At 39.9% G+C, this 27293-nt stretch overlaps 1 protein-coding gene across 7 annotated transcripts in view; it reads right to left on the bottom strand.

The window, feature by feature from the left end:
- Positions 1–27293, bottom strand: part of MGAT5 (alpha-1,6-mannosylglycoprotein 6-beta-N-acetylglucosaminyltransferase) — a 326803-nt gene that overhangs the window by 134253 nt on the left and 165257 nt on the right. The gene's annotated exons all lie outside the window — the stretch shown is intronic.

Below are 27293 nucleotides of genomic sequence, written 5' to 3'. Positions count from 1 at the left end.
GAATATATATAATTATGTCGATTAAAAAAATTAAATGAAGCTTACAGTCTAATGGTGGAGAACATACAAATAAATGAACAATGAACAATGGAACAACAGTATAACAGGTATTATGGCAGGGCTGGGCAAGGAAAGACACCCAGCCTACTCTCCAAAGCTCCAAGAAAGCCTCCTGCATCCAGTGACATCTTAGCCAAGATGTGAAGACAAAGTGGGAGTGAGCCAGCCAAAGGGACAATCTAACGATGCCGTTCAAGGAACTGAGGTGGTCTCCAACAGAAAGAAGTGTGAGGTACTCAGGCCAGAGAGGAGATGCAACAGGAAAGGCTTCAAATACCACAATAAGTACCCTGATCTTTACCCTAAGAACATGGTGGAATAATGTTATAGAGGGGAAGATTATGATCACATTGTTACGGAGGAATGACCATTTTAGTCGGAAAACAGGACAACCCTAAACCTACACGTTTCTCTTTTCAGACCTACTATATTTTCCAGAAATGTCTGGAAAATATCATTACTTACTGCTGATAGTTTTCTAAAGAAAGCAATAATCAAAAACTAGATTCCAAACTGCAATATTATTTCACAGGGGTATTGAAATAACTCAGTGGCTGCTGGGACTGAGACGGAAGTTGGTGCTAAGGAGGATTTCACCTGTCCCTTGAAAACCAGTTATTTTGATAGTCTGTCACCAAAATTCTTGACCTCTTGATTCAAGTATTTCAATAAGCCCTCTATCTGCTAAGAATAACTAGAGCATAAAAAAAATACCCTCTTTCTCATGGGTCTCTTAGTAGTTAAAATGGAGGTTACTTGGCTTGTCAGAGCCCCTGTTGCATGATATGTAAAATGGGAATGACTCTGCCTCTATTTCATCCAGCTCTTACTAAATCAACACCCATCAAGAGGCTGGCCTGGAATGCCCAATGGCAGATACCACAGACCACAGTAGGTGCTTAAAAGTTGGCATTTGCTATATAATTCCACACAACTTTCACTTGCTATATCTGGGAAAACAGCATTTCAAATGCACAGACATTTCTGGAAAAGCATTCTGTGTTTTTGAAATAGATGCAGACTTGAGGTGGAAAGAGCTCCAGAAGCCCTAACAAATGGAATGCCTCACCAGAGAATAGTATTTTGCAGCGACCATTATACCTATCACTATTTTTAATTCTGATTTTGCTTGCCAATGCTTACTTGGCATGATGGGGGGTTTTGGCCAAGCAAATGAGCAGCAGCAGAGGTTCCACGAAATTAGGCACAGTCTATGAGAGCCTGCAGTTGGTAATCAGACATTTTAGGGGGTACCTGGCAGGGAAATGCCACCCCCTTTACACCACAGATACTATTCTACTCCTGGAATATTCACTGCCAACTAGAGGCTACTGACACGGTGGTGTGGTAGGGCGGGGTGAAGCAGGCTCATTGAATGAGAAAATAAACTAACAGGTCCATGAAGGCCTGCGAGCAAAGCCCCAAAGCTGACAGTGTGGGTCCATTCATTAAGAATTTCAAGGAATAAAGTTAAGGGTCAGCACTTTTTTTGTAAAGAACCAGAAAGTAAATATTTAAGACTCTGTGAGCCACAAGGTCCCTGTCTCAACTACTGAACTCTGCTGTTGTCATGAAAAAGCAGCCACAGATAACAGCTGAACGAATGGATAGGCTGTGTTCCAATAAAACATTATTTACAGAATCAGGTACAGACCCCCCTATTGCTATGCTAGGAGATTCCCAAAACAAGGCCCCTCATTTCTGCCAGAGCCTCCTGGACTGACTTCTTTCAAGACTCCCTGCAGGACTTCCTCTTTCTGGAATGTCCTTCTCCTCAGTCCCTCCAGGTCACCACTCTTAATCTGCCCAGTTAAAGCCCCTTCCTCTTTCTTCAGCTAAAGCCAACACCTCTCTGAAGAAACAGTCCTTAATTCTTCCTTCCCACGCCTAGTCAGGATTTTATTAGGAATCCTGTCCTCCTCTGGGCTTCCCTGGCCTCTTGCTCATGTCTCTCCTAACTGCAGTGAGTGATTGTGTTTTATTCCTTTATGGCAGTCCATCTCCCCTCCTAGTACATGAGGAACCTAAAGGAAAGTTAGTGTCTAGAGATCCAGCAGGAAGACATAAGTGCCATCTGACAGAATAAACACAGGCATGTTCCCCTCTGCCCAACAGTCCTGACTCCTGGGCTCAGCGAGAACTAGACTGAGCGGAGACTCCCACCAGGCCAGGGCTTTTCCTCTTCCTCAAACTGGTGGTTTGTCAGCTAATTCAACAGAGTCTCCTCTGCAACTCCATGTTCTTATACATGAATTTTCTCTCCTTTATTTAGTTACACAGTGATGGGTCTGAATAGATAAGGGGCTTCCAGAGGCATTGGTTTAAGAGTGCTCAAGGTTCTCGGGTAGAGGGAATCTGTGACTGGGAGAAACTGGGAGTCCCAGTCTTCCCAGCATGGGGCAGAACTGCTCCCAAACCTGACCAGGAATAACCTGACCAAGACCTTCCAACACACCACAGCTCATAAGGACTTCCAGCTCCTTTTCAGAGGATGGCTCCTCATTTTGTTTCTATCAAATGACCAAAATTCTATAAACATTTTTATTAGTTTGTGTCCATGGAGGACCTTCCTAACTGTGGAGGTGCCTCTCATCTAAATTTGGTTAAGAAACAAAACTTTGGGCCAAAAAAGGTTAATGTTACTGCTTTCCAGGGGAAACTGAGCTTACTATACACAAGCTCTCTTCAAAAGAGGAAGGTAGGTACTATGCTTATAGCCTGGGTGATGGTATCCATGGAACCTCAAGCCTCAGCATCACATAGTTACTCATGTAACAAACTTGTATGGCATGGACTCTTTATAATAAAAGTTGAAATAAAGTAAAAACCGAGGGTATACAAAGAAAAAAGGAGAAAGATCTGCCAAGACATGTAACTTGAATGCTCTCCCTGCTGTTAATCCCAAGCTTTCCCCATGCCATTTTTTTAAAATGTTGAAATGGCAAGGAAAATAAAAATTTTAAGTGTAAGCAATGAAGCTCAGCTGTTTAGGATTCAGTTTTATCCATTACCCTTACACCAGCCCAAGTTGCAACATCTTTCCCCCAAAACTTCACCTCTGTATGATCCTGTGGCATTGGCAACCAGGTATCTACACAGAAGGCAGATTATGCAGGTGTAAAAATTCTGTTGCTTTATCAGTCACTTGTGCCCACATGATGTAGTGGGTGTTCGAATATGGGTTTAATCTAAGTGAACAAATACTTTTCCTGCCATCAAAAATGCTTAAGATTCAGGAGGAACATATACACTGCAGGAGCAGAGGCAGCACGAGATGTCACAAACACACACAGCGGGGGTGTTCCTGTGAGGCGTGGAGCCAGATTCTCCTGACAGTCCCAACAGACACACACATATCGAGAGAGACGTGTACAGAGGGAGACAACGGCATTTCACATACATATTAAGAAGCGACAGGGATAAAGAAATACAAAACCAGACAGATATATATGTGTGTGTGTGTGTGTGTATTTCTTGCTGTCTATGGCATCAGAGCAAGGAAAGAAAAAGGGGAGAGTCAGGGCAGGAGAAACTGGTATGATGGTCTCAAAGGAACGGTGAGAATAGAAATAGCGTGATATAGGACAGGAAAAGAAACGGATGGAGGACAACTTGCCTTGATACATCACATACATTATCCCGTTTTAGAAAAAAGGAAGATGGTTACCTCATCCGACAGTCTGAAAGGGAAAGCCTTTAAAATCCTCAGCACTGACCTCTAAATTCAGCCCACCTTCACTGGGCATCTGCTGCCTGCCACGTGCTGAAATGCCAACACTGCATCCTTGTAAGACTCAGCCCTGCCTTCTGGGGGCTGGCACACGTGGGAGGAAGAGAAACCACACACAACAGTGAATGAGGTGCCTGGCAATGAAGCCTCCTCTACCCGTCGGTACTCCCAGGATACATGCCCAGCACACTGGAGACCCCATATTGTTTAATAACGGAAGGAACAAATGCAATGAAGAAATGGAGTGCCCAAGTTCCAGAGAACTGAAGAGGAAAGAAAGTGCCACAGATAAAAAGCAGTGGGAGAGCCCTACTTGGAGTCACTGACCCAAAAAGTCTGAGTTCTGGACTGCACATGCCACACAACTGAGGAAAACAGCAGAAAGCTGCAGTAGTGGGAGAAAAGTCATTCCTGATGCTGGGAGAAGGGACATGGCCTGGCCCCATGTGAATTACTAGCAGTCACATCTTACTGGTATTCAAAAAAAAGAGGTTTATAGTTGTAGATTTTTCTTTTTTTCTTTTTTTTTTTTTTTTTTTTTTTTTGAGACAAAGTCAGGCTGGAGTGTAGTGGCACAATCTCAGCCTCCCAGGTTCAAGCGATTCTCCTGCATCAGCCTCCCAAGTAGCTGGAACTACAGGTGTGTGCCATCGTGACTGGTTAGTTTTTGCATTTTTAGAAATGCCGTTTCACCATGTTGGCCAGGCTGGTCTTGAACTCCTGGCCTCAATCGATCCATCTGCCTCAGCCTCCCAAAGTGCTAGGATTACAGGCATGAGCCACTGCACCCAGTCTGGAGATAATCTTAATAAATCATTTGTTAACTGTCCCACTGCTTGTATAACTCAGATGCTAGGTGCCTTGGATGTTACACAAAGCTATTTTCATCTTCTAATTGCCTAGGATCAGTATTTATGCATACATAAAGATGCTATCGTCCATTTTTTTTAAAGTATCACCAACTATCAACTATGCGGCATCATAAAACATTCACTTATTACAAACTTATTTAAAGTTTTTAATAATCACTCCTCACTGCTGAACAAAGGAGATCTGGAAATATGGTTAGAAAAAGAATCTCAAAAACAAAGAGGATGGAAGTCAGGGGTTAATCCCACTTCTGTCAATGCTTAAAGGTGGTACCATGTGTAAGAATCTCAACTACCTGTTCCTGGACCAGGATGATAAAGTGAGGAAATGGAATGGAGGAGAGTGGATGCAAGAGAGAGAGACAGGTGTTTGCATGAGAGCCTCACACAGAAGACAGTTCTTTCAGAGCAATGGCTGACCATACTAGGAAGAGAGCCTTTATATCAAGGCTCACTTTCCTATATACTAATTCTACACAGCAAAGATGACAGGTGTTGTTTGAGATGACACTTCTTTTTAACAATCTGTAGAACACAGGTCCATTAACTTTTTATCTAGATCTGGACAGGCATGTGATAGATTAAGGGCATCTAAATCCCTCACCATTGCCATTTTAAAGGGTAAAAAAAGGAAAGAAAAAAATAGAAAAAGTAGGTTTATAAAAACTCTCAGAAACCTCAAAGAACATGAGTATCTGCTGACCCCAGGAAGTTACAGGAAACTGATTCAATCTCCTTACCCAGTTGTTTTGCTGACCCTAAGATAATCAACTTCGCGAGCAAGGGCTCCAATCAGTGCAATGACACCCTAAACATATTTTCTCTCAAAAGATAAAGGTCTCCAGCGATTCTATTTTGTGTCAGACGCGGTAGCATTTCTCTTGGCATACCTGATATGAACATGTGGCCATGCTTATCAGATGGCCCCTGCAAAGTGCAGCCAAATGAGCATGCCACTGGCCTGGCTGCTCAGCAATGGCTGGGAACCGACTCAATCTCCACAATGGGCTTGGAGACCCAACTCTTGCCAGCACCTCCATCAGCTGGCTTGGCTTCAGGAGTCGATGGCAATAAATCAGATTGAAATCAGCCATGGTGGAATATAGTCTCCCACTGAAAATGACCTCAACAGTCACTCAGCTTGGCAAATATTCATTTAGGAATGCTTTACTTTTGCACTATAAAAAAAGTAATTTGATTTCTGTTACTGAGTCATGTACATGAATTCCAGGACCAGGGCCCCACAGCAATAGGCAGTTCCCTCCCCAGCAAGCAATTCAGAAGTCAAGATATGGGAAACAGGCAAGACTCACTCATGGACTCCCAGAGGTGTATACTGGGATCTCTGAAAATACTTGTTTGTATATTATTTTTGTTTTGTTTTTTAATATAAGTTGACAATAGAATCATCATTGCATAAAATAATTTTAGAGCTGCAAGGGACTTCTGAAACCACACCATTCAATAACCCTCTACTTTTCCTGATTCATAACACTAAGGCCTAGAAAGAGATGAAGTGCCTTCCTCATTCATGGATTAGACAAAATCCACTAGCACCTTCTATGTGCAAAGCACTCTGCATGTTCAATGAGACATATGCCTTCAGAGTCAAGATTATTTCCACAACACTGTTAAAACGCATATCATCACATCATCATCTTCATGTTCTGCATGGGAAATTTCAAGAACACAGTAACAAATTCTTATTCCCTCTTGAAGAAGCACCTCCAAGGGCCTCATGGACTTGCTGTATAAAAACCAGGAGCTACAGTACTGCCTATGTACAAATACTATGAACATAATGGAAGTCAACAAGAAAATCAAATTCAATGTATATATATGGGTCTTCTATGTATAGCTTTTCAAGAATAGAACTAATGTATAAAAAGAATAAAGTTGTGATGACTATAAAAACACATGGCCAAGATAATGTCATAAAATTTCAAATCACAATTCAGCCAAATAACTCCAGATTCTTCATACCTCCTTTTGTCATATCCTCTGTTATTTATTTATTTTACGGCAGGATTGTCTAATTAAGCTGTTAAGCCAGTATTAAGATTTCTCCCTTTTTGGTAAATTAGTATTAAAAAGGGGATCTAGGACCGAGATTCTCAGTATGAAAAACAGTTATATAAGAATGCTATTTACACACAGCCATAATATCATATTTACACCAACCCTCCATTCTGATAAGCCCCACGGTGCTGCTACTAGAAATGGTCAGCCAGGGAAAAGGTTATCATATGCCTGGGAGCACACAGATGATAGGAAGAACACAGCTGGGGTTAAATAATTGCTACTGACAAGAGTGGGCACAGCTTATCATCATTAGTCATCAGGGAAATGGAAATCAAAAGCACAATGAGGTACAACTTCACATCAACTAAAACAGTTATAATAAAAATTCAGATAACCACAAGTGTTGACAAGGATGTAAAGAAAGCAGAACCCTCAACAAGTAGAAATATAAAATAGTGTAGTTGCTTTGGAAAACAGTCTAGCAGTCCTTAAAAAGTTAAACAGACTTATCATCTCAGTCAACAACTCTACTCCTTCGTTTACACCATGAAAGAATAAAAACATAACTACACAAAAATTTGTACATAAACGTTCATAGTAGCCTTATTCATAACAGTCACAATTTGGAAACAATACAAACACCCATCATCCAATTAACAGACCAAATATGGTATATCCATAAAATGGAATATTATTCAGCCATTAAAAGGAATGAGGTGCTAATCTATGCTTCACAGATGAACCTTGAAAACATTATGCTAGATGAAAGCAACCAGTCAGACAGGCCACATGAGATTCCATTTACATGAAATGTTCAGAACCTACAGGCAAATCTAGAGAGATAGTGAATTCGTGGTTGTTTAGGGTTGAGGAAAGGGAGAAGAGGTGATATGGTGTTTCTTTTTGAGGTGATGAAAACATTCTAACACTGACTACTGTGGTGGTTGTACAACTGAATATACTAAAAGCCACATTCAACTAATTATTCTGATTTTTTTGTAGAGATGAGGTCTTGCTATGTTGCCCAGGCTGGTCTCAAACTCTTGAGCTGAAGCCATCCTTCCATCTCAGCCTTCCAAAGTGCTGGGATTATAGGCTCCACACTCGTCCCTAAAAGCCTTAAATCAAACACTTTAAATATGTGAAGTGTGTGGTATGTAAAATTATCTCAATAAAGCTGTTACAAAAACCAGAAAAATTCTGACATTGACTCATTCAACAAATACTGAACCTAAATTACAGCATTTGTCATGATTTCAGTATTTCCTGGGAAGCAAAGAGAAACGCAAAACATTATTCACCTTGAGGGAGACTTAAATATGCTTAGAACCCAAAACTTGCTCACCACAAAAGGCAGTTAATAGCCCAATGCAATATACACCTCCCATGGGCTAGATGGGACATGCCATGAGCCAGCAAAATGGGAATAATCTGGAGCCCTGAATGTCAGTGTAGAGAAGAGCCTTTCTATTGGCCTGGACTGCTCACTACTGGATTATCACGTGACAGAGAAACCACCCTCTGTCTCAATCCAACACTGCATTTTTAGGTCTCTTTGTTGCAGCAACTTAGTTTAAACCTTGAGTAACCACTGGACAAAGGGGATTTGAGTTGAGCTCTAACGTAGAGTAGACAGGAGAGAAAAGGGAAGATGAGGACACTGAAGAACAGCAGTAATAATGATGGTAGCCAACAGACTGAGCATCTACTAGGAACACCACTGTATGTTACGTACACCGATTACTCGATTGAGCCTCACAATACTAAGTACTATTATCCTTCATTCTGCTGCAGAAGACACTGAGGCCCAGGCAGATTAAGTAACTTGGCCAAGGTCACAAGTTAGCCACTGCTAGCCCTATCTGCACATTTAAACATTACTTGGGGACCTTTTAAGAATGTGCCTCACCCTCCAGACATTCTTATTTAAATGGCCCCCAGGCAGTGGTTCTGCTATCCCCCTTTGTAATGCTCTCCCAACCTCAGGTGATTCTAAAGGGCAGCCACAGCTGGGAATCAATAGAGTAAAAGGTGAAATAACAATGAGGAAAAGGAAAGACCAGGGATGGAAAACAGATTTATGTTTCAACAATTAGAATGTTTTACCAGGACAGCAAATCTACCCACAGTGGGTAGGCATAACCAATCAATCATCTCTGTCTGAGAGGGCACAGGAGAGCAGAGGGGGACACTTTGGCTAAAGCAGAGGATTCAGGGTAGGGTAGTAAGAAATACAGTTGGAAAGGTATGCTGACACGGCCTGCCACAGAATCATGAATTCCAGTCTCAGAATATAATTTATCACTGTTATCACAGCAGGAAACAGGAAGGCCACTGAAAACACGTGTGGAGTTTCAGTACAACGGCCAGGGGAAGTAACTAATGGTCTTTGAGTAGAGAAACAACATTTTGAAAAAAGGTGAAATCCAGAGGAAAAGGGGAATGAAAGTCACATTTTGTGGATAAAAATGTGACCATGTGTAATTTAAAAGATACTACTGTATAAAATCTTTACAGTTGAATAGAGTTTATATCTAACATTGTAAATGGCCCCAGAGTTGAAAACTGTCTTGCATTAGTAAGGAAGTCAGGGGTATTTTTCTGACACAAGGTCTTTAAAAAAATTATGAATGCTCAGCCCCTTCTTTGATTAACAGCAGCTTCTAATGCTTTTCTTAAATAGTCTCTTCAACATTCACTGTCATTAATGAAAATTAACTAAATATATTCCAAAATGCCATCATCCCATCAGCCTCTAAAGTTACAAAGCTATAAAAATCTTTCTTCTCTAAATCTCCAAACAGTAGATCAACCCTCTCATAAGACACTATCTGGCCACCATGCAAGATGCCTCCTCATTAGGAAGAGGCCTGCTCCTGGAACTGACACTGAAATGTGTCAGCAGAGAGTAGCACCCGCATGTCCCGGTCTTTGTAAAGTCCTTGATCACCTTCAACCTCAGCAATGAAAAAGGCAGAAAATGTAATGACTATGCCCTGGAAAAGGCAGGAGCTTTGTCTTGTAAGAGATCTCAGCTGCGATTATCTCTCTGCTTTTTATTAATCACATAAGCTGAGCAGGTTACTTAACCTTCAGGAGTTTCTTCACTCAAAAAATAGAGTCAGCAAAGCCTTCTAACATCTGAGTCCTCCTGGCTCCAGGTACTGTACCTGGCACTCATTTATAGCCTCATTCACCCTCAGGACAAACTTCCAAAGTAAAATATGGGATTTTGAAAAAGATAAAGCCACGAGAAAGAGAGACGGCCTGCACCACAATGAAACATCACACACTAGCTCTCATTAGATCATTTAACCTATTTGTACAATATACTCGTCCCATTGTATATTCTCTGTGCCTGTCTTGTCCGTCCCTGATTAATTTTGTCACAATGCTTGGTGGGGTGTGAGGTATAGTTAATGATGAAAATGCTTTAGATCTATGGACGGTAAAATTTTAAGTATTTTTAAATGAATATAATAGCGAAACAGCGTATGCTATATATATTCTAGCAGCTTTGAGACTGGAAGACAAAACTGAGTTTGTAATATGGTTTGGATAATTAGAGTGCTTTTTAATGCAAAACTCTACATGTATTCATTTCTACGTAAATGCCATTTTCTGTAAGTTTATATTTAATTTTTGCTATCATTTCTTCTGCAACAAAATGTTCCTTAGTATTTTAAGTAATGATGTAAAGGACATAAAATATTCCACATGGGTATCATATATGCACTTAGTTACAACAAGTGGGCCTAACAGTAAATAAATTGGGAGAATGCTAGTTTTATACATTAAAACAAAAAGTTATATGGTATATTCCCAGAAAAAAAAAAAGTTTCTATGCATACATTTAAAAGAATAAGATATAATGCTAACATATTGAGACATCCTCAGCTGTCAATTTTGATTTAAGAAAATAAACTGAGAAGTAGGTGGGAGACATTAAAAATTCAAGATACTTGCAAAACTGTATCATATTCTCGAGTTGGGGGCCTAAGGTGATTTTTATAACTATTCTCCTTTTCCAATAAACAAAATAGTGCCAAGCTTTTGCCAAGTCCCTTCTTCTCACATGCAGTTTACTAGAAGAAGGAAAGGGCATTACGCAGATAACTTACTGTAACAGTCACATGCCCTTGCAACACAGAGCACCCATATCTCACTTCAACCTCTCAAAGAGAAGTTTGATTTTTCTTCTAAAACAGGGTTCCATGTTAAGCACAGTTCATACTTTCTGCCTGTTCTTACCAAACTGTCAAAGGTGTTTTGAGTTTGGATTTTGTTAAAAATGAAAAGCAAAGACACATATGTAGTTTATGTGTGTATATTTGTATTTCCTTTTTGCAACTGAAGAAGAAATACGGAATCAATAACTGAAAGAAGACTAGCTATATCCTTAGGCTGTTTTAAGATAGTATAAATTGCCCAAATATCACACAATGCCCATTTCATATCACACAATGCCCACTTTCTGAATCACTTGTCACAAGCATCTTGTAGCTGATGGTTAAAAACAGGGATTCTATCTGGCCAGCCAGACATCTAGAGGCAAGGCAAAAGTACTTCAACTATTCTCTTAACAGGAGATCAAAATAAATTTTTGTTTTCACTGTCTTGCACAAACTGAGGTTTTCATTTTGTTTTGGTTGCTTGGTTGTAGTCTCTTACCTCACTTTTTAAACAGAAAAATAAATTGCAAGATAATGTAGAATTGAGATGACACCTTGATAATAAGGTTTTGGTACTAGAGAAAGTAGAAGAGAGATAATGTATAAAAGAAGCTGAAAGCCAGAATATTTCAAATGCCCACAAGCACACTACATTCTTGGGTATGGTTTGAAGAAAGGCTAAAGGCTAAACTGTAAGTCTCCTGTGACTGATTCAGAGTCACATGAAACCTACATGCCATTGGCATAAAATATACATGCCAAGCCTGCTAGGTAGTGTCCTTGGCTAGGATGCCTCTCAAAAACCAGATTGGACCAGGCTCAGTAGTGCATGCCTACAGTCCCACGTACTGAGAAGGCTGATGCAGGAAGATTGCCTGTGCCCAGTAGGTTGAGACCAGCCTGGGCAACATAACAAGGCATGTTAAAAAAACAAAAAATCAGGCCACCTTACAACTTAATTCCTTATAATTTCTCCTGGCCCTTAGCAGGTATTCCTTCCTGTAGAAAAGAAACATGCTTTGTGTTAAGATCATGTAAATTTGGATACCAATACTCTGGCTTGTAAAGTTATGAGACTAATGTGCATATTCCGTGATGTTACAAGTATTCTTATAATCCTGGAATGCTATTCATCAACTCCACATAAAAGGCTAATGAATATGTGAATGCAGGTTATTCCTAGTAGGAAGCACAAAGGTTTTCAACTGCCTGGGAATTTGTTTCAGGAAGTAGTCTGCTCCCAGATGAATATTTGGTTTCTGAGTTAGCTCTTAGAAGGCACTGATCCTCAAGTGGTGGGATTACTACCTGAAAAACCATTCACCATCCAGTATCCAGAATAAAGTGCAGTTCCTTGCTTACCCTCCAGCCATGGCATCCGGGTAGGAGAGGAACTGTTAAATACACACAAATACACACTGTCCTTGCCAACCTAGAAATGGTGGCTATTGTATACTGTACCTAAGAGAAAAGAGCTAGCATGCATACCAAAACCAGGGGGAAGGCAGCATTGTGGTAACAGATAATTCATATAGCTTCCCAGCCCAGAGCACACTGCTAAACTACACTACCTGTGTAAGAACCACAGAACAGTTTAACCTGGGATTCTTTAATAACAAAGCTGAGAAACTATGCATTGGCAATAACAGAAGCTTGTATTGGAATTATCTTCCCACAGAAAACACTTACAATATGACACTGAAGAGTGAGGGAATGTGAGCAGAAACTAGAAGGAATTTGATCCTTGAATTCTTTCTGGAAACTACACTGAATAAGACATTTATGTGGCGTGCCCCAGAGGGGACTATCAAGTCTCGAAGGTAGCAAACAAAAGGCTACAGTCTTATTGGCTTGAGGTTTTATAGACAGCAGTTTTGTGTAGTAGTGAAAAATTAAGGTAGCATATCCCAAAAAGAGGGAGCCAAAAGAAGAGAACCCCAAAGTCTGTATATAAACTACCTTAAACTTCTTGAGTGACCCTAAAACTAAGCATTTGTGAGGGAGGCTCCAATAAAAGTTCAAAGTATTCACAAGACTTCAGCTGCTGCTCACTGCAGGGCAGCCACAGTTTAAATCCCAAAAAGTCAAAGGGTCAACATTTCAGGCTTTCCAGTGAAACCCCAGAAGGGCCTCACATCAGGCCCAGGACTTCAGATGGTCCAAGACCAGAGAAAAAATGGAAACAGACACACCCTAACAAATCATAAAATTAAGTCTTCTTAAGTTCAAGGCAGTAAGTCAGTAATTTAACTGCCTACTAGAACAAAAATCAGTACTCTACAGAGGAAGTTTACAGAACCCAGACACTCTGCAGCATATCCTTTCATGTCCAATACATAAGAATTAACATGTGGAGAAACAGGAAAACGTGAATGAGGCAAGAAAAACAGTCAACAAAAACAAGATGACGCAACTGTTGGAGAACAAAGAATTGAAAGCAGCTATTATAAATGAGATTAAAGACAAAGGAAAAACAGTCATCAGTGAATAAAAGATCAATACATTTGAAAAAAAAACCATGGAAATTAATCTGAAAAACAGACAATAAAGATTAAGGCAAATAAAACAGATAGAGCCTCCATGACCTGCGGAGATCATCATGCAGGCGAACCTTTGTGTAAATGGATGCCCAGAGGTAGAAAAGAGAAAATGGAGACAAAAAGTATTTGAAGAAATAATGGCTTACAACTTCCCAAATATGGTGAGAAACATTAACTTCAGATCCAGTAACTCAGTGAACCACAAGATAAAGACAATCACATTTATTATAATCAAACTGCTAAAAGCAAATGAGAAAGAAAATGTTGAAAGCAGACAGAGAAAAACAAGACACATTATATAAAAGGGAACAAAGATAGCAATGTCACCTGACATCTTGTCAGAAAAAGGAGGCTGAAAAAAAAAAAACCACATACACAGCATTTCTTAAATGCTGAGAGAAAACTTACTGTCAGCTCAGAATTCTATATTTATGTCTTTGAAAAATGCCAACCCCTCCCAAAAAAAGCCTTTTTCAGATAAATGAATAAAGATTTCACCCCCAGCAGACCTGTATGGCAAGAAATAATAAAAGAAGCTCTAGACTAAAAGGGAAAGGACATTAGATGGTAACTTGGAACTACAGAAGAGATTAGGAGAATCAGAAATATTAATACGGGGCTAAATATAAAACACTATAGTGTTTTCCTTCCCTTCATTTCTTTATCAGACAATTGACTGCTAAACATAAAAATCATAGTAGGGTACAGTGAGATTTAAGGCCTGTATCTACGTAAGATATTGAACAACCATAGTACAAAGGATGGTGGAATCAATATGAATTAAACATGAAATGTAAAATATTAACTCTAAGTATACCGTGATAAGAAAACATACTACAATCTCTATAACAAGGGATGGCAAACTAAAGCCCTTAAGCCAAATCTGGCCCACTACCTGTTTCTGTAAATAAAGTCTTATTGGAATATGCCCAAGCCAATCATTTACATATTGTCCAGGGTTGCTCTTGTAGTACAATGACAGAGTTAAATCACTGCAACAGATCAGAGACCACACAGTTCACAAAGCTAAAATAATAGTTGGCTGACATAAAAAGTCTGGCTTTACATAAGAAGTTTGTCAACTCCTACCCTATACAGTTCTTTGGTCTTACTATTTCAGAATTTTTTTGTTATCTAGGAAGTGGAATAGTGAAGACTTGCATCTCCCATGTCTCTTTCATTTTGAGACAAAGGGTCCCAGCTTGTGCAGGAATATCCACACTCCAAGGCTGGAGGCAAAATCAAGTCAAAACCAAAAGCGAACTGACATGAGTGTTACTTTGTCATTTTGAGCTCCAGCTCATACTCACATGTTCCAGCACGTCCTTATTCTCCTCCAGTTACCGTTTATCTTCCCTTCTAGATACCTACCCTGTGGATGTCAACTCCATCATCAGACATAAAGGCAACAGCCTTATAGAAAATGTTAAACCACCTCCCACAGCTGTGTAAGGTCAAACCCCTTTGATAAATCCCTTAATAGACACACGCCTCTCTTGGTGGTTCTGCTTCTCTGATTTAACCCTAATATAAATGGAGGAAAATTAAGCAAAAAAAGTTGGTTCTTTAAAAAGATGAATAAAATTTATAAACCGCTAGCAAGAGTGATCAAGAGAAAGAAAACATAAATGAGTAATATTAAGAATGAAAGAGGGATAGCACTATAACTCCTATAGATGTTACAAGAGTAATAAAAGAATGTTACGAATAACTTTATGGCAATAGAATCTACTACTTAGAAAAAAAGACAGGTTCATGTGTCTCTAGCACCATTATTCGTAACAGCTCAAAACTTTAAATGACTCACATGCTCATTTATCAGGAAAACAGATAAACCGATTATGGTATGCTCATATAACAAAGTACTGCTCTGCGATTTTCAAAAAAGAATAAACTATTGACATATGCAGCACCATGGATCAATCTTGAAAACACTATGCTGAGAAAAAGAGGCCAGACTCCACAAAAATGTTCATACTGTATGATTTCATTTTGATGAAGCTCAAGAAGAGGCAAAATTAATCTATGGTGATTGAAATCAGAGTAGAGACTGCCTATGGGGGGTGCAGACTGAATGGAAGGAGGCATGGGGGAACATTCTGCGGTGATGAATACGTTTCCTTATCTTGCCTGTGGTGCTGATTTTTACAGATATATACATTTATTAAAACTCATCAAATTGTACACTTAAGATCTGGGCTGTGCAGTGTATGAAAATTAAGCTAAGTTGCTTAAATGTATGCTTTCTCTGTGACTTAAGCACACGGATGAAGCATAATTTTCCTTTGCTAATCTTTAACTATTAACCCTTTGCCAACCACCTTTGCTGGAAGACTTACTTTACCACAAGCTCACATGCATCCTAAAGCACCTCAAATAACACCTTCAATGACTTCCAACATTACATTTCATTGTGGGCTGACAGTGCTAAGGGTCATTCTCTTTAGTTTGGTTACAAAAGTGAATAAAACTAAAGTTTAATCTTCATTTTGGAAATTACAATCTTGGACTTAAGTACAAACTGTTGGCCAAGTGTTCTTCTCTGTCACTGAGTGCATTTAGGTGTCTCCTATTTGGAGCAAACTGTTTAACTGTGTATAGTGCTAGGCCCAAAGCTGAAGAGAGGTTTAAAAAACAGCCTTTGCCCCATTAAGGTAACTGCACATGTGCAGAAAGAGCTACCGGTACTAGGAAATAATTCACCCTCAAGACATTCAACAGAAAGAAGGCTGTGATTTCACTCCTAATCCTGTCTGTAGCTTTGACAGCAATCACCTGACTTCAATTTTAAAATATGCAATCTTGATTTTTCAGCCTATCTGCAGGACCCGGCTCTCTGTCTTACACAGTAAGCATCAACATAAGTATTGAAAAGAGAAGATGGTCTAAATGAGGGAAATCTGAAAGGTAATCAGGAATTTATTATTTTCCAGCATCATGCAGTGTTAATAAACCCAAGGGTCAGAGAATGGTCGCTTCTTGCAAAAGTTATACTGAACAACCGACAGTGTAAGGAATTAATCTTCACTTTACTTCTGTTCTGCTCACTAGAACACAGAAATGAATTTAACAGCAACCTCTGGAGCTGCAGATCAAAGAGTAATCACTAATGCTTTCTATAATATGACAAAATTTCATGATATGAGCTTACAGGTATTCAGAGTTATATATAAGGTGAGTACAAGTCAACTGGAAAGCCAGGGAGGAATTTCTTTAGCAGCAGCAAGGTTTGTGTGTTCCAGGGAAGATCCAAGGGTGGGTGTTTGCTACAGAAAGAGAGAACTGCAACCAGAGGCCTTCGGACACGGATTATCGGATTAAAGGAAACCAGCTTTGAAATGGGAACTTTTTTAAATTTTTGAATGAAGTCTGTACACATCCAATATGAAAAAAATCTTGAGGAATAAAAGAGGGGACAGGGGATAAATATTAGATACTTGGTTTGGCCCTACCACTATGAAATCAGAAGACAGGGTGTAACTACCTTTACCAATACTTGTGGTTCATCTTGCTGAAATAAAGAAGATCCTGATTCAGAAACACTGCATTTAAAAAAATAAAAAAGCTACAAAACCTTAAATACAAATCTCATTTCCATTCATTCAACTTCAAGAAGGTTGCAAATAGCATTCCAAATCCTACCTCACCTGCTGGCCTAGCTCAAACTCTCCTCTATCTGTGAAACTTTTCACAAGGGTACTCCAGCTCACACAGGTACCCCCAGGCTGCCTGTGAACACCTATAACATTTTTAGTCTATACCGAACAATCTAAAACTAAAAGTCTGGTGTTTGCTTTGACCATCCTCTAATTGGAAAATGCACATACCTAAAAAGACTGCAAAGTCAGTGAGACCAGCTTCCACAGAGCCAGTGAGACCAACTTCCATAAAGTCAGTGGCCATGTGTCAGTCCACTTTTGTATTCTCCAGAATACATTGGCTCACAGAATTGATAGAGATTTTGTGGACTACAGATGGTGATAGTGGTATTGAAGCTTGGAAAGATATAAATTCTAGGGAAAAAGAAGAAATGATAGGCAAGTGTTTCTGGGCAAGTTGGAAAAGTACAATTGGGAAGACCTTGGTAAGAATATTATTCTCAAATGGGACATCTAACATTCACAGGAAAGCAGGAGAATTCTTATCTTCTAAATGTCACTTCCTTCTTCCATTCCTCTTTTGCCTTTTTCATTCAGAGGGAAGATAGAGTCTTAAACTGCTTTCATGCTTCTTGCTTGGAATCATCTTTCATACAGAACACTCAACCAGCCCCAATCCCAACCCATGGTTCCTACCTACATAAACACACTCAACCATCACCATTATGAACTACCCCTTCTCCAATTCCTATCCTAGACTAAGCTCTCAGGTATGTATCTGATCACATCAAATCAAGAGACTCCAGGAGACCACCCAAACCATTTGCAGTACCAAATGTATTGAAAACACCTTCCAACATCTGGAAATTCTAAACTATATTTAGTTGATGTTAAATTATGATAAACAAGGATTTGTTACAACAGAATATGATCTGCATGGTGTCTAATTGCCCTTATAAACAGCTCCTTTGATTTGCTGATCATTCTTAGGAGTGGAAAAAAATAGTAAGTTAAGTGACATAACTTACTATGAAAAGAAATAGTGTTCTAACTCTACATTTTTTATAAACACCATAATTTTTATTTGGTGATAAATAATACAGAGATAGGCCAGGCAAGGTGGCTCATGCTTGTAGGAGGCCGAGGCAGGTAGATCACTTGAGGTCGAGAGTTCAAGACCAGAGATGAGCCTGGTCAACATGGTGAAACACTGTCTCTACTAAAAATACAAAAAAATGAATCAAGTATGGTGGCCCATGCCTGTAACCTCAGCTACTTGGGAGGCTGAGGTAGGAGAACTGCTTAAACCCAGGAGGCGGAGGTGGCAGTGAGCCAAGAGCACACTATTACACTCTAGCCTGGGAGACAGAGTAGATCCTGTTTCAAAAATAATAATAATAATACAGAGAATATTTTTCTCTATAATTTATACAAATAATTCAACATTAACCCAAAGAAATACACATCCATACTCTAAAAGAAAATAATTGGTTATAGAACCTCAATTTAGCTAAACAGAAAACAGAACAAAACTTAAGGACCTAGTAGACTTATTTTTTTCACCTACATTAGTTTTCCTAAATTTTTATCAGAAAAAAATTTGAAACATACACAAGGGTACAGAGAATGATATAACAAATCCCTTCTACCCATCACTTAACTTCAACAGTTAACAAATATATTATTGAATAGAAGTGGCAAGAGGGAACAGCCTTGCCATCTTCCTAATCTTAGGAGAAAAAAATAAAACAGTTCTTTTCTAGTAAATATGATGTTAACCTCTACATTTTTCCTAGTTTGTTGAGAATTGCTTTCATGAATCAGATTTTCTCAAATGCTTTTCTGCTTGTATTAAGGTAACATGATTTCTGACCTTTGTTCCTATTATGGAGTATTACATTAATAGATTTCTGAATGTTAAACCAATCTTGTGTTTCTAGAATAAATTTCAATTGTTCATTATATATAACCCTTTTCGTATGCTGCCAAATTTGGGGTTCTAGTATTTTAAGAATTTGTGTCAGTGTTTATAGGAGTCCATGGTCTGTTGTTCACTCGTGATATCTTTGTCTAGCTTTGGTAACAGGATATTACTAGCAGAATGAATTGCAAGGTATCATTTCCTTCTATATTTCATGGAAGAATTTGTGAAGAATCTGTGTCATTTCCTCTTAACATACCTGAAAGAATTCACCAGTGAAGCCATCTGAACATAGGTTTTTCTTTGTGGGAAGAGTTCTAATTATTAATTCAAATTCTTCGTTATTGAGCTATTCAGATGATTTTTTGAGACCAGGTCTCACTCTGTTGCCCAAGCTGGACTGTAGTGGCACAATCAAGGCTTACTGCAATCTTAATCTCCTGGGCTCAAGTGATTCTCCTGCCTCAGCCTCCCAAGTAGCTAGGACCACAAGTGGGTGTCACCACACCCAGCTAATTTTATTTTTTGTAGATAATGAGGTCTCATTATGTTGCCCAGGCTGATCTTAAACTCTTGGTTTCAAGCACTCCTCCCACCTCTGCCTCCCAAAGTGCTGGAATTACAGGTATGAGCCACTCCACCCCGCCTTCAGACGATTTTGAGTCAGTACAGATTGTGTCTAGGAATTTTTCCATGTCATCAAAGTTGTCTCATTTGATAGTATAAACTTATTCATTGCATTACCTTATAATCTTTTACATTTATTTTTAATTTCTGCAATCTTCCCTTTTTTGGATGCTACATCTCTTAACATTTGAATGCAGATTTTTTTTTCCTAATCATATATCAAGTTTATTTTAACAAAGTAAAATAACAGAAGAAAGACAGGTTAAGTGGAATAGATTACAATATCTGGAGAAACAAGGTCAGTTGTATAAAAAGATTTTCTATTTTCTACTGTCGCTTATGTACTTTATAAGAGTAAGGAAAGTGGTTTTCTTTCAAGTACTATAATTCCTGGGGTGAAAGGGAAAAACAAGGCAGGGCAGGGAAAAAAAAAGAGGAAGCAAAAGAACCATAAGTTTAGTTATATGCTACAAAGAAAAAAAAAGAATATTTAACCTTCCATCAATAAAAACTTGAAGCCAAGGACAGAAAGAACAGGAAATTCACAAAAACTGTTAAGAGCCAGGCAGCCACTCCCTCAGTACCAAACCAAGTTAATTTAATATTTGGCATTTCTTTAGTGCCCACAAATTCCAGAAACGGACTCCCAGGTCCAGCTAGTTTTATATGGTGGTAATAACTTTTAAAATTGTGTGTTATTTTTTAAATTCCATGTGTCCATCCCCAATTCCGTGACACAGCCACAAAGAAAACATGGTAACTAAACTAGAATCGACTTGGCCTACCCAGCTACATGAAATTCCATGAATTTAGTGTGTTTCCCATCCTCCTTCCTACCCCACCTCTTGGCCTAAACCACCAAGATCACAGTATTTCCAGAGTCAAAATTTAAATAAGAACAAACATGTTTGCATGAGGCTGCCAAACACTCCTAGATGAAATCCTCTTCCCTTCCAAAGAATTTTACCTCTACTTTCCACCTCCCAAATAAAAATTGTAATTATTTTTGGGTTGCACTACAAATAATAAAACCACAGATTCTTAGGGTTCAGAAAGAATGCTGCAAATCCACTGAACCCATCTCCCCACCCTTAAGCACTGTTTAGATGAAGACAGGGGAGTATCTATTATATTAAGGCAAGAGGGTGAACTGAAACAGACTGCAACTTGGTATATAATTCAGGCTTCCCAAAATCATTCCTGTCAGGTAGCAAAGCTGCCCAAACAGTACTCCTGATGGTTCCAACAAAAACTCTGAACAGCCCTTTCCTGTTTAGCTGCAGCCAGCAACAGCACAGAAGAGCCACAAGCCAGCCACTACTGGCTGCTCTTGTCATCCTCGAAGAGAATCTGGGTGACAAGTTGAAATGGAATGAATACCCTTAAAGTGATAACAAAACTCCCTACTAAAATTATGACTAAGTGAGAATAAAAGAGAAGGCTAATCCAGAGGGAAAAATAGTTTCAACACCAATGAAGATTTATTTCCAATTATAACTTATTTCGCAGCTCTTACGTTTGGAAATTACTACAAGAGGATCCTAAGATATCACATTTTCCCTGCCTCAGTGAAGAAAGCCACACAGTTGATTGGGCCTACTGAGCTACCAATTCCACTGCCAACCTCAGTCACTTCTAGCACAATCCAGCTCCATTATGGCTATATTCAACTTGTAAGTACTTTCACTATAGTTTCTAGATTTTTCTGGCCATTTCCATTGTTATTTTCTGGCATCTTCGAACCACTGAAAAGCCATCAAATGTCAATCAACATAAGGAACATCTAAACTATATACCCAAACCTACTGTTAGAAATGCTTGTTCCTCGGTTCTGTAAAGAAATAGCACTTCAACATAAATTTAATTTCCTTAGCAAGGTCATTTTTACTTTCTGCAGAAAGGGTACACTCGCCAGTAGTTCTGCCACAAAAAAACACCGAACAAAGGAGACAGGGTCATTTAAAACTTGACATGTCCGCCTGACAGCTGTGTCCAGTTTCCATTGGCTGGAATGGGACCTCACATTCTGTATTTGTCCTGATTGGCTAGCAACTTAGAATTTTTAAAAGAGGCAAAGGCAGAGGAGAATAAAGGAAGGAGGAAGTAACTTGTGGAATGCTGAGAAAGGTAAAAACACATTTAAATAAGGAAGAGGAATGGACTATGACCTAATGCTTGCTTGCTTGCTTGCTTGGACCAGTATACACATACTTATAAGCAAATATTTAGGCTAAATTGTGGGAGCTAAGAACATAAAGTACATTGATTTCTTTATTACGGCTAGCAGATACTTAAGAATGTTAGCACAGGTCTTTGAATATATTTTGCTTCTAAGAGAAGTTACTATTTATTCTTATTAGATGGGGAGGAAAGTCTTTGAAGAGGAACCTCTACTTTTTATACCTACCTTCTATAAAATCAAGCCCTTGGCATTCACAACTACAAATCCCCTTATACAGAACTTGACCTGCAGTGGTTTATACCTGGGACACAAATCCTTTGTTAGATTGTACGTATTTCTAAATTTGTCTCAGAAATATGAACATCATAACCCGAATACTTAGTGGTTTCTGAGGCAAAATCATGCAGCAGCTCCAAAAAGTCCTTATGTTAAGACCTGGAAACATGTAAATAAAAATAAAAACACTGAAAACAAAAAGTTACTTTACTGTCAGTGTAGAGATTTTCCCATGACTTAAAAGGTCTATGGGGCTAAACCGCAGAGAACAATGGATGCTTTATTTACCTGATGATGCCTAAAACAGTGCAGAACAGCCACCCTGGAAGGTAGAATAAAACTTCCCTCTCCTCCATTTGCCTCCTCACTCAGACGGAAAAGATTTGAGGCTATAAGAAAAGTGACACATCTTTATACTGAACATGCAGTGCTCCGTGAGGCAATCTTTTCTAGGTCCACCTAAAACAACCACAAGGAATCTGGGAAGCCAACGAACAAAGGGGACAAGTTACCTGCCTAGCATGTGGTCCAGCCTTCCTACTTCCCTACTCTGTTTCACATCCTCCACATACTTCTGTATGAGGAGAGGAGATGGTCTCACTTCATTCTAGCAAAGCCATAGTCACAGACCTGGGAGCTATCACACATCATGGTGTTAGCCAACTGCAGACTCAAGGGGTTTGGCCGCTATCAAAATCTAGAGTTTTCAAACTTGCCTTTTCTTCAATTTAAAGCAAGGAAGCACTTTTGGAGGTTGAGACGGGTAGATCGCTTGAGCTCAGGAGTTTGAGACCAGCCTGGGCAACATGGTGAAATCTCATCTCTACAAAAAATACAAAAATTAGCCAGGCATGGTGGTGTATACCTATAGCCCCAGCTACTCAGGAGGCTGAGGTGGGAGGATCACTTGAGCCTGGTGGGCAGAGGTTGCAATGAACCCAGATTGCGCCACTACACTCCAGTGTAGGTGACAGTTTGACCCTGTCTCAAAAAAATAAAAATAAAAAAATTTTTGAGAGGGAAGAAAAAGAAGGGAGTAAAGCACTTACTCTTAACATCTGTGGGCTTAAATGTTATTTCCATCACATACATATACTAAAATCACAGCACGAGTAACCAGCCTAGTGCCTGGAAACAAGTGCCCACTGATAATGTATTCATTTCCAATTTAATGAATCTACCATCCATTTTCAATGTTCACATTTTCCATTCACTGAGTACTAATGCTCATTATCATATACATGTTATAAAAGCATGCAAGAGAAGCAAGGGTGCACAGTGATACCCAAAATGAATTGTAATGAAATGAGAATAGGCTACCTTTCATGTGTGAAGGTACCTTCCATGTGTTAAGGACCCACACTCCCTGGAGGCATGCTTGCTAGCTATTTTTCCCAGTGACAACAATGGATTTGCCCTATGCCAGGCACCCATCTGTGAAGGTCCATGACCTCCATTTGATATCTATTTGGAGACCCCACCTTGAAGCCTGGCCTATTGAGTACCTGCTTATTCTTATCACAGGTATGTGGCTCAACTGCAGGGGGTTTCAAAGAGCTGCAAGAACAGCAAGTCACATAACATGCTTTGATAAAGATCCTCTGTATATAGTTGAGAGTCTACAGCACAGTCACTGGTTACAAGAGCTACCCCTGCCCAGAGTGTTAACACCAGGTGTGGCTCAAGGCAAACAACACAAATGAAGGTAGATCCTAACGGGAAAAACAAACAAGACAAACAAAACACCACCACACCCAGTAATGACTGGCAGGGAAAAGGTGAGGGATAGGAGGAAATAAACCTGAATTGCATGAAAATCACAGAAGTTGAAGACCTTAAGGAAAATCCAAAGCTCCTAATTTCACAAATAAAGAAACCAGAACCTGGCTTTATCCCCACTTTTAAACGTTCAGTTAGCAGCAGACCCGGCAACAGAAAGCAGTTCTCCTTTTACCCAATGCACCCCGTCCAACTGAAGACAGTTGTTCCACCTGTGAATTGAGGCACCTGAATCAAACCACTCCTCTTTGACCTTCACTGACGTCCTCCAGAAGAGGAGAGACTTGTGAGGATTAAATGAGATGCTATATGTGAAGCAGAGTCAGCACTGAGTAAAAGGCATTGGGTCTCAGAATGTGTTTTCCTGTCTCTCAATTCCAGTTGCTCTCTATTAATCAGTAAATACCTTCCCTGAGGTACACTCAGTTCTGAGAACCCAGACACAATCTGAAAACCACACACTACTGCCATGATATTCACTGAATTTGGCAACATTTATCTTGCAAGATAAAGAAATGTTTCCTTTTATTTTAAATTTATCAGTGGGCCCAACCCTTCTAAAAATTAGAAATGCCCATCTCTAGAAAAAAAAAAAAAAAGGTATAATCATATACGCCAACCAGGCCTGACAGAACCACTGAGTGAATGAGTTTGAGAGGGACACCTTCTAGAGAAACAGTCACGGAAAGTTCCAGAATGAACCAGATTCTATGACTGCTGATATAAAGGAAGAGACGAAGCACTATACTTAATGCCACCTGAGTGACCAAATGTAAAACATCAAAAGATTCTAGCAGGGTCCAAACTTTATAAGCTTCTAGGGAAAACTGACTAAGCAAGTAGTCATAGCAGCTGTTATCACACTTAAACATATTCTCACAGTATCAAATGAGTGACCTTAGCTTGTGTTACAGAGCTCTCAACCTCAGTTCATATGCTTCTTGCCCTCATTCACTGCACGCCAGCCACACTGACCTCACTTTGCCCTATGAACATGCTAAGGAACTTCTCATGTCCTGGATACTCTCCCTGCTGTTCCTTGTCATGAATGCTTTTCCAGGTAGTGGTCACTTCATTTATATTTTGGTTCAAACATCACTCCTTCAGAGGCCTTCCCCATCCTAAATGTACCTTGTCTTAGGCAGTCTGGGCTGCTATAACAAATTACCACAGACTTTTACTTTATTTCTCATTTATTTCTCATAATTCTGGGACTAAAATTCTAAGATCAACATGTGGGAAGATTCAATGTCTGGAGAGGACCCTCTTTCCTGGTTAGCTAATAGTCGTCTTCTCCTTGTATCCTCACACAGACAAGAACAGAGAGAAAAAACAAGCTCTGGTGTCTTTCTTCTAAGGGCAATAATCTCATTCATGAAGGCTCTCCCCTCATGACCTAACCACCTCCCAGAGGTCCCACACCTTCTAACCCTATGGCCTTGGGGGTTAGGATCTCAACATATGTATTTGGAGAGGACACAAACATTCAGTCCACTACACACCTTCAACCTTTTTCCCAGGCAATTTTCTCTTCTAACCTTGCTTTATGTTTGTGTGTGTGTGTGTGTGTGTGTGTGTGTGTGTGTGTGTGTGTGTTTCTAAGTAAGATTTCTCACTCCTTGACATTATATGTCAACTGTCTATGGCCAGTCTCCCTTGCTAGAACATAAGCTCTCTGAAGTGAGGTATTTTTGTGTATTTTGTTTTGCATTACGTTTCTGGCACCTAGAAGACATGCAATAAGCAGTTATTGAGTCACATAATCGATTCTCCAACTCCATATAGCCAATCTGATCAAGTGGATTCCCTCTGCATGGCTCATCTGAGAGAAGTGTTCTGCCATGTTTTTAAAAATTTTTTTAAAACACAACTGTAAAGCACTGGAGAAACTGGCTTTGCTTTGCAGCTCAATCTCTCCCATGTTTCTCTACTCATAGCAGACACCAGATAGAGATAAAGCCACAGGATCAGCAAGCCCCTTGGTCACAACAATCAACTCTGCTTGGCCATCCTGCCAGTGCTGTTTTCAGAGGGAGCACCCCTTGTAAAGTAAAACCAGCCATGGAGGTTGCATGTCCAACGCAGAAATAAAGGATGATCTGGAGAGGTTTTAGAAGAACAATTTCTATGACCAAAGACAGTACAAACCAAACTATATGAAATGACTAAAGACAGGAAGCCATACTTCAAATTTGCATGTGGAAAAGACACAGGAAGGAGAGTGTAAGAAATGAAGAGGACGAGTAGACCATCAGTCCCCAATTTGCAGCACAGTAAGTATAACTGGCCTCAACCTATCATCTACTTTAATTCCCCACAAAGGCCCCAGAGACTGCTGAGTGGCTCTTACTAGGCAACATCCATGGAGTAATTTTTAAAAGTGACAGCTTTGGCCAGAAATGGTAAAAGTAGCAAAACTAAGAACGCACAACAATGCAACAAGTGGCCAAGATCGAGCTGGTAGAAGCAGCTCTTCTCAAAACCATCTGTTTCAAGTGTGCACTTTTGGAAAGATGGGATGCACAAGAGAACACACGACTAGGACTATCAAATATCTCACAGTCTGCCTTGAATCTGCATGACCTGGAAAGCTCTCCAGCTCTGAGAAGTCCTTGGTCTCAGGTGTGGGTCCCCAGGACCACTCCCAAATTCTCTGATTTGCTAGGAGGACTCATAGCACTCAGCATATATACTCACAGTACATACTCACGAATATGTACTAACAGTTGAAATTTATTATAGCAAAAAGAGACAAAGCAAGATCAGGAAAGGAAAAATATACATGGGGCAACATCCAGAGACCAGGCACAAGCTTCCAAGACTCCTCTCCCAGTGGAGTCAAATAGAGCATGCTTAATTCCTCCGGCAACGAGCTGTGACGACAAATGGAAGCTCTTTAGAAAGTCCGTGTCTTACTGAGTGTTGGTCACTGCACCTAACATGTGCCAAGATTCCAGACTTGGAATGCAGGTGTTCAGCATAAACCATATTGTTGGTACAAATGGTTGAAGCATAGTCAGTCACTCTTATCAGGGTATGGTAGGAAACTGGATTTCCAAGATCCAAATTCTCAGATGCTAGTCCATGGTTAGTCTTGCAAGCAGACCTTTCTAAAGACAGCAGTGTCAGGCCTGCCATGCTGACAACTTTTGGCAGAGCACTACAACCACACCAAAGTCCCTCAATATCTACATGCACACAACGCATAGTGTTCCACGGACTCAGGTAGCACACAGGAGACTGGCAGGATGGCTTTGTGCCTGGGCCACTACCGGGGCAGTATTGGCAAGGACTTAAGAAGGGTCAAAGAAGAGAGATCAGCACCCTGGAAGAGAAAAGTATTCCCCAAGAACATGCAGCCCCACAAGGTTTGCCTTCTCAAAGTCAGAGGGAGCAAGACAGGTCCACGGAGTAGAAGAGCAGTCCTGCCAAGCAAAGGGCATGTGGGAAGAGAAGGAGAGACCGGCAAACTGGGGTGCCCAACCCACAGGGCAAGCAGAGCCCTTGAGGAGTAAG

The sequence above is a fragment of the Papio anubis genome, chromosome 10, assembly GCF_008728515.1.
Source record: "Papio anubis isolate 15944 chromosome 10, Panubis1.0, whole genome shotgun sequence".
Taxonomy (NCBI): domain Eukaryota; kingdom Metazoa; phylum Chordata; class Mammalia; order Primates; family Cercopithecidae; genus Papio; species Papio anubis.
This window is presented reverse-complemented; position numbering and strand designations above follow the sequence as displayed.